Below are 8,695 nucleotides of genomic sequence, written 5' to 3'. Positions count from 1 at the left end.
GAGAAACTCAGCGGGTGCAGCAGCATCTATGGAGCGAAGGAAAAAGGCAATGCCTTTTTCCTTCGCTCCATAGATGCTGCTGCACCCGCTGAGTTTCTTCAGCTTTTTTGTGTACCTTCATTGTTGATTGATTGGTCAACTCAACACTTCACGACCAAAGGCCTCATTGAAACATCTGCCACTCCTATTTCCCAGAATGGATCAGGGTCCATTCATGCTTGGTTCCTTGGAAGACAGGATCTGTCACCACACACAGCGGACAGGGTAACACGGTGGGGAAAATACCAACTGAGAGAAAAAGGAGAGCAGAAACAAGGAACTGCAGACGCTGATTAATACTAAAAATTACTCAAAGTGCTAGAGTAACTCAGCGGGTCAGGCAGCATTTCTGGAGAAAATGGATAGGTGATCTATCGGGTTGCGACCCTTCTTCACACTGATTGTAAAGGAGGTGGGTGGTGGGATAAGGCACACACAGAGTGTTGAGAAAGAATCCTCATTCTGGGGTATTGCTGCTGTGCAATTCCCAATGTGTTTCTAACTAGAAACTATTGGCTTTGCCTCTCGAGTGACTTTCAAGCAAATCAAGAGCTATTAATGGATGATTTCACACATCACTCACTTTGCAGGAGCCAACGGGCCAGAATTTACCGATGAAGTAACACAGATGCCAATGGTGATCCCCTTAGCATGTAAATGCTAAGTGAATCCAGGCAAGAACAAGGGTGAAGTGAGGCTAACACAGGAATTCAGGAGTCCCTACCCAAAATTGCTCAGTTAATTTCATCTGGTTGTACCTGCTTGGTGGGTGGCACCACATTCGCTGCAGAAAATGTTCTTATTACAAGTGTAGGCTTCCTTTAATATGAAATGTTATTCAGTTTCAAAATATATTGCATGGATTCCACTTTCATTTAGTTTTAATTGTTGGAGATTTTAAGGTGTTTAAGCCCCTTGATCCGATTCGTTAAAGCGATGTGCAATTTCCCATCCTTTCCACACAGGCCAGCGCCACTGTATTGTATTTATTATTTTATTCATCATTGTCATGTGCATTGTTTATTATATGAGCTACGTGCAAACAAGGAATTTCATTGCACTCTGGTATATATGACAATAAACTAATCTGAATTGGAATGTTCCACCCGATGATTCCTTCATTCTCTCCAGAGATGCTGCCTGTCCCGCTGAGTTACTCCAGCTTTGTGTGTCTATCTTCACTATAATTTTGGGAATCAGTTATTCTAGGGGTCACACTGGATACATTTTGTTTCTCACTTTAAATTCAGCAAAAGTGGGCTGAGATAGCAGGTCTCCGAATTAGTCACGATACTTACAAACTGAGAGTTAACTAAAGTACATAGGCACAGAATAGAAATATCCAGACGACTACTTTCAGTTGAGAAATGGTTGGGAGAATGTACAAGAGTGTACAAAAGGCACTGATAGCTTCTCCACTGGTCATCTGAGGTGGCAGGTAGATATTATGGCAGTGAGGTGGGAGAAGGTCATGACCGAGCCAAACTTTCCGTCTCAAATGTTGCTTCTCAAATAAAAATTAAACGGGTTAAAATATTTAAAAGTCTGGAAAATAAAAGGTTAAAATAAGGTCAGTTAAGTACCAAGTGCCGGAGTAACTCAGCAGGTCAGGCAGCATCTCTGGGGAACATGGATAGGAAGAAGGATTTTGACCTGAAACATCACCTTCCATGTTTTTCAGAAATGTTGCCTGACCCGCTGAGTTACTCCGGCACTTTGTGTCCTTTTGTGTATTAACCAGTATCTGCAGTTCTTTGTTTCTGCTTCTTTATAATGGGACCCACTTCACAGAGATGACCCATGATATGAATTCAAAGCTGTGTGTAGTTTATCTATTCAATTGAAGCTTTGCAAAGGCCAGACAACTTTAAGTAACCGTACTGTTTATTTAAACCAAAATTAAACATACCTCTCCACAATAGAATATACACAGAAAAATGACTGCCAGCTTTCAGCTGATTCACTCCTTTGAGGTTACTGGTGCCTCTCTACCAGTGTGAGAGCAAATGTCCATTGCACTAGCAGCATATACGTACGCACTTAAAATCTAAATGATACCACCAACCAGTGGCTTTATTAAGGAAAAAAAATCAAATTATCCAAGGAGCTTGGTCCCCATCACAAAATATTGAACACTGCAGTTTCAATTGAGCAGCTCAGTTTTTCCACTTCACAATGATTGCTCAAGAAACTGACAGAGTGCATGTGCAGTGCTAGACGTCCAAAACTACATAGTTAGTTGACACTCTTTTAAATTGTCCCAACTATTTCTCAGGAACAGGAGAGGTGCCGCCCGAAACATGCGGGTTGCCTAGAAAACAATTAACCAGCTTTGCCAAAATACGTTAACATATTGAATTATGCTTCCAATCGAAACATTTGTAGGTTTAATATTTACTGTACAAACAGATTCCATTCCTTCACTGGGCCTTCATCAGATTTGCTGGAGTCCTGTCAAGAAAAGAACAAGTATCAGCAATGTATAAATCACTGGAATATAATTTAACCCCAAGGATTTGTTCGAACCTAATCTGTCAGCAGGAATCTCACATGATCAAGTTGCTCTCCATCTGCTTCAGTGGCCGACAGAATGGGCAATCAACTGAGTCCCGTCAAGTATCCACCAGCGAGGTTAGGCTGAGACGACCCACCTCTAGATGTAACCGACCCTTCCTTTCCATCTCTCAGCTTCCTTCCTCTACAAGATCCCGTTCACAGTGGATGACTGTAATAGAGCTGGGGGGCCGATCCTTTTCCAAAAAAAAAAAAAAAAAGCTTCTTCCAGCCCATTTCCACACACACACAATATAAATGAGCTGAAACTGTTCAATGCTGAGAGAGAGAGCTAGCTGCCGGCAGATCAACGGGGGAATTTCCTGCTCATACTACGTCATTAGGTTTGCTTTTAGTAACATCCGTCAGGCGGGTGGGATCTCAAATTAATTCTCAGCTGAAAGATGATGGAGCAGCACCTCTGCATTGCATCAGGTTGTCAGTCCTTAAATTAGAACAGAACCTTAAATCCCTTTAATGGCCAAGAGCGGTAAACAACCAAATATAAAGAACTACAGCGTCAAAGCAGTAGGGATTAAATAGCTTGGTGACATGTGAAAAATAATAAGGAAATGGCTAAAAGAGAAGGTGCTTGGCACAGCATCAAATCTGAGCACATTTCCCTTGTTATCAGTATCGTAGGCTCCAAACGCCTGATTTAGATAACAAATCTTGATACAAATGTTTTAATATTGATCATTCAGAAACAGAGCAAAAATAAACATGTTTCTATCACATGTATCCACAGTGCATGAAGACATGTTGGAAAGTGGGGAAGAGATTATTGGATGATTGTGGAGGGAAAAGCTTGGATGGCTTGTGATTATCCACTCAAGGAGACAGAGATTGGCGTAACTTGCACAACAGTAGGACCAGACCGAGGCAAAAGTGGCGACAGATGCTGGAATGTGGAATAAAGACGGAACACTGGACGAATTTAGCGCCTCAAGCATATTGTGGAAGCAAAAGGTGTAGATCGACAATTCGAGTCAAGATCCTGCATTAGGCCTGAGAGAGAGAAGACAAAAAACTGCAAGTATATAGCACTGCAAAGGGAGAGTCAATGATGAAGATACAAAGAAGAATTTTCAGAGGGAAGGGGATGAAGAGCTGAAGAGTGATTGAAGGAATTAAGTTACGCAGTGGAAGCTACGAGGGATATGTGAAGATGCAAGATGGGTGAAGATTAGCAAGATAAGGCAAGCATGCCTCTAAAGGCATAGATGAGAATTCTATGGTCAACTGGATGGAACTCTGGGCTTGAACAATGAATGATGACTTTACACAGCTGTGTTAGTGGGAATGAGCGGCAAGGTGCAGACGATAAAAGAAATGGGAAAAATGTATCCCGTTTCGTGTTAAGCAATAACAGCAGTGCAAAAGGTCTAAGTGGAAAATGGGAATGAGGCACAGATGCTTAGCATGTGAACAGGGAGTTGAAACATTCAGCAAGCAATTAGATAGGAATTGGGAGCAGAAGGAGCTCATTGACATGCTGAGCCTCTTCTGCCAATCGTTGTTCACTTGATCCTTTGCCTCAGCACCGTTTTCCCGCCCTATCCCCACATCCCTCGATTACACTAATATCCAGAAATCTATCAATCTATTTTGAATGAACTCAATGACTGGGCCTCTACTGCCCGCTGGGTTAGAAAATTCCTAACATCCACCACCCAGTGTGAAGAAATCTCTCCACACCTTTGTTCTAAACAACCTACCCCTTATTCTGAATTTGAGCCTCCCGATTCTGGACACTTTAGCCAATGAAAACATCCTCCCTGCAACCAGCTCGCAAGCCCTGCAAGAATTTTCTAGATTTCCACTCATTCTTCTAAATTTCAGAAAACACTGACCACATCTAGAGTAAGACTCGTCTTTCAACAACCCACCATTCTTGGAACCAGACTAATTAAACTTTGCCACACTCCCTTCATTGAAATACATCAAATACATCCTTTTTTAAGTAAGGAGATCAAAAGTATACACAGAACTCCATGTGTGGTCCCACCAAGGCTCTATCCTATTTCAATAAGACTTCCTTCCTTCCTTTTACATTCAGATCCTCTGGTACTAAAGACTAATATACCAATTGCTTTCCTAACACAAGTCCTTAGGAGAGGTATGAGACTGGTAGATTTTCAAGACTATTGTTATTTAACTATTATCAATACCTCAATAGAGTTTTATTTTGCTTTCGTTGAGATGTCACACAATGCTATAATCATTTTTCCAGTGAATTTAGGGAGCAGGAAATATACAAGGTCCAGCTACCCATCATTCCGACCGTTGGTGTTCTGGACACCGACCCCTGGGCAAATCCAGCCCACGGTTTGTACCTCCAATGCACAGCTGCTTGTGCTCAATTCACCAAAAGAATCAAAACCAAAACCGATGAGGAATTGAACACCCACAGGTAAGGAGAGGATGAGACGTAGTATGTTGATATCTATAGTTATAAGCAGCTCCAACAAGAGGGCCGGTAGTTAACAAGCGATTGAAACTTAACGGACCAGGCAATCTTTGTTTCATAAATTTAAAATGTAATTAACAAAGCAGGTTCAGTTACACTGACATGAGATCAGAGAGACAGTTCAAAATCCAAATTTAATTCAGCATGTCACAACAGCAAGAAGAATTCCTCCCCACCTCAACATTCATCTTAACCAGGTATGAACTTTCTAATCTCAACATTCAATTCTACTTTTTAGATTTTTGTAGCGTTTATCATGTAAGGTTTATGGTTCGATTGAGAAAATATTTCAAACCTGATCTGTAGGTGGTTTGCAGAGGTTGACTGATCGGGTATCCGAAAAACCTTATTAAACCCAAGAGCAGTTATACTGGATATCATAGTCCAGCTGCAAACATTCAAACCATGTCAACTGCAAGAGATTACTGGGATATTTCTGCAGGAAACAGAATCCGTTTCAGGAGTGAAAATTGATGGAGTGATAATCTGCTTCTTAAGTTAAGGCAGCCTGAATTTATGGGCAGTGTGTCCTCTCCCCTTTCTACTGTGTGAAAATTAGAAGCGCTCCAGTTTCCAGTTGATGTGTGAACATTCAGCCCCTAACCCTCAGTGGAGCTCCCTCACAATAGTCTCCACTGTGGTGGGCAACCCAACTGATGAATCCCTGCTGAATCACAAATAAAATTCACAGCCATGCTAATTTTAGGGAATGTAATGCACAATAATACTCAGACAAATCCTGCCACACTTCAAAGGTTCTCAAATGTCAGGAGCAGTCGAACTGCTGCAAAATCAACAGCATATTTAGAAAAATTGCTGCTCACTCACAAAGGTTCGTTTTCCAATTCAATTTAAAGTTAACTTTTTACTTGGTTTGCAAGCGACATATTTATTTTCTGCCTCTCAACAATAAACGTGGTTCAACAGTGCTTCAAAGCAGAACAAATCATATTCAACGAAATGCCTTGGAGTTGGGTTACTGCTCTGTAGGTAAAGCAGTTCAGCACAAACAGTGCTAAAAGGTGTATTAATAACTGCTTTGGGTGGTTGCGCTGGCTGAGGGCAGGACAAAAGTGGAACTTTCTGTGTTGAACACTCAAACTACACTGTTTAAACTCCCCCTCAATCAGAGCAGGCAACTGTGAAGCCAATTTAACACAGTGCCTGAATGTGCCTTTTCTCCCCTCCAGCTATTTCTGACCGTGTGGGAGGAAACCAAAGATCTCGGAGAAAACCCACGTGGTCATGGGGAGATCATACAAACTCCGTACAGACAGCACCCGAGGTCGGGATCGAACCCGGGTCTCCGACCGCAGTTGAGGGTACCATAAGGAATTTGTCCCTATTAGCATTTATTGCGTGATGAAAGATTTATCAGGATTATGATAGAACTTCTTTCTTTGGATATTCAGCCAAAATAATCCTAGTTTGGTCCACTTTGCTTTATTCGTGCCCTGACTATTCATTTAACATTTGCTCCTGGGACCATGTACCTGAAGTATGTTTAACAACCTCTCATGATGACTATTATAGATTTCTCTTCCTGCAACCTCTCACACTTGGAACCAACTACAAGATGTTCCAACATCCTTCATCGACACGCATTCTAAACTGCATTACTCCTTCATTAGTGTCAACATCCTGCTATTACCCACCTAAACACACTGCAGAGCAGAAATGTCACTGTGCTCCAAGGAAAAGGTCCATTACATTCTCAAAGCAACTGGGATAGGTATATGGTGTTACCATTACCAATTCCAGCCATGTCCACTACAACCAAAATTAAAACAAAATAAAAGAGACCATATTCCACCTCCAGAGCATCCCAAATTGTTTTACAACCAAATATTTTTGAAGCAATCTTTATTACAATACAGATAAATTTAGTAGTTAACTTGCTCAGAACAGCCTCTATCCACAGCTATGAGATAATGACAGGAAAATCTAATTTAAAAAAAAAGTGATAAGTTGAGTTATAAATATTTGTCAGGATACCAAGATGTTCTTCTCTGTCCCTTTTCAGATTGTATTATGATATTTGTTCAGCCAAACAGGAGAAAGGGGTCTCAATTTGATCGTTCACTTAAAAGCCCTGTCCCACGATACAAGTTAATTCCAAGAGTTCCCCCGAGTTTGCCCTGATTCGAACTCGGAGATTTACGGTAATGGCCACTCGTCGGTATTCAGGGCTCTCGTGGACATTTTTCATCATGTTGAAAAATTTTCACGAGTCTTCCCGTGCTTACCTGTTGTTAGCGAGTCTTCCCGAGTGCCTGCCGTTAACGCTAAGAGACGTCCCCGAGCTCCGACGTACCCGCTACGTTCATTCTCCGTGCTTACCACGAGTTTGATTTTTTTTTTTTAAACTCGGGAGAGCTCTTGGAATGAACTTGTACCGTGGGACAGGGCTTTAAGTGAAGGCACCACAGATGTGAAGTACTGTCACATAGCTGATATGTCTAAATAGCTCCAGATCATCAAATCACCGAGGTGCAGTTTGGATCCATGACCTTCTGATAGAGGTGAGTGGGGAACCACTGAGCCACAACAGAAGAATGTTAAAAATGAAAGAAGGGACGCAGAGGTTAGACGTTTATAACCTCGTTAATTTCCCTCAAATGGCCTCAACATGCATCTAGGTCTCCGCGTCCCCCTCTTCAGCCTGAATGGATATACATTACAGCTTTTTGTCAAGCTCTCTCCTGGAATTATTTACAAAATTCACAAAAGGTGAGATGATGATTAGTGCTGAGGCCCCAGAGACAGTACGCAGTGTACTCAGTGGCAAAAGCACTTTTTGCATTTGCTCCAAAACTATTGCTTTACACAAAACAGAGTTTGTTGAATCCATCAGAGCTGGCCAGCACAAACATGGAGCAGTGGTGAGGGGATGACCATGTGATGTGGGGCTAATGATCGGTGCCAGCAAATGAAGAGGACAAGAACAGGCAAGGGTTGTCTAAGAAGAGTCATCACAAACTTCTCCTGGGCTGTCAGTAATGTCAGTGTGATGAGGTGACACACAGGCCAGTGCTTTAATGCCTCATGGATGGGATGGTTTATGATGAGCTGGGGCTTGTGAAATTATTGGCAGATTAAACTCGTGGACTGAATGAGACTTGGATGAAGAGGTGGAAGGTGGTGCTGAACGTAAATATGTCTGAGGTGCGGGGGTTAATGACCAGAACGATCTACAGGGGCCAGTTTGGGGCCTTCCACTGTGAACAAGAGAGATTAAAGCCAAATGAGCCTCAGGACCATAAGACCCAGGAGCAGAATTAAACCATTAAGCCCATCAATTCTCCTCTGTCATTCAGTCATGCCTGATCTATTATTCCCTTCTCAACCCCATTTTCCTGGCTTCTCACAGTAACCTTTGACATCCTTATTAATAAGACCCTATTAATCTCCGTTTTAAAAATACCCAATGCCTTGGCCTCCATAGCTATCTGTGGCAACGGGTTCTACAGATTCACCACCCTAAATAAATTCCTCCTTACCTCTATTCTAAAGGTACATCCTTTTATTCGGACCCCTGTGAAACACCACTAGTCACTGGCTTGTAAACCAGAAAAGCCCCCCTTTTTTCCCACTCTTTGCCTTCTGCCATTCGTCCAATCTTCTATCCATGCT

The 8,695-nt window shown here is 42.0% G+C and overlaps 1 protein-coding gene across 3 annotated transcripts in view; it reads right to left on the bottom strand.

The window, feature by feature from the left end:
* Positions 1 to 434: 434 nt before the first annotated feature.
* Positions 435 to 8,695, bottom strand: part of fkbp6 (FKBP prolyl isomerase 6) — a 47,128-nt gene continuing 38,867 nt past the window's right edge. Inside the window, exon 9 of one of the 3 annotated variants that reach the window (XM_055657960.1) lies at positions 435 to 2,490. The gene's annotated coding sequence lies outside the window, so the exon portion shown is untranslated. The remainder of the gene's footprint in view (positions 2,491 to 8,695) is intronic. The other 2 variants (XM_055657959.1, XM_055657958.1) reach the window with 2 other exon arrangements.

Source organism: Leucoraja erinacea, chromosome 28 (genome assembly GCF_028641065.1).
Source record: "Leucoraja erinacea ecotype New England chromosome 28, Leri_hhj_1, whole genome shotgun sequence".
NCBI classification, from domain to species: Eukaryota; Metazoa; Chordata; class Chondrichthyes; order Rajiformes; family Rajidae; genus Leucoraja; species Leucoraja erinaceus.
This window is presented reverse-complemented; position numbering and strand designations above follow the sequence as displayed.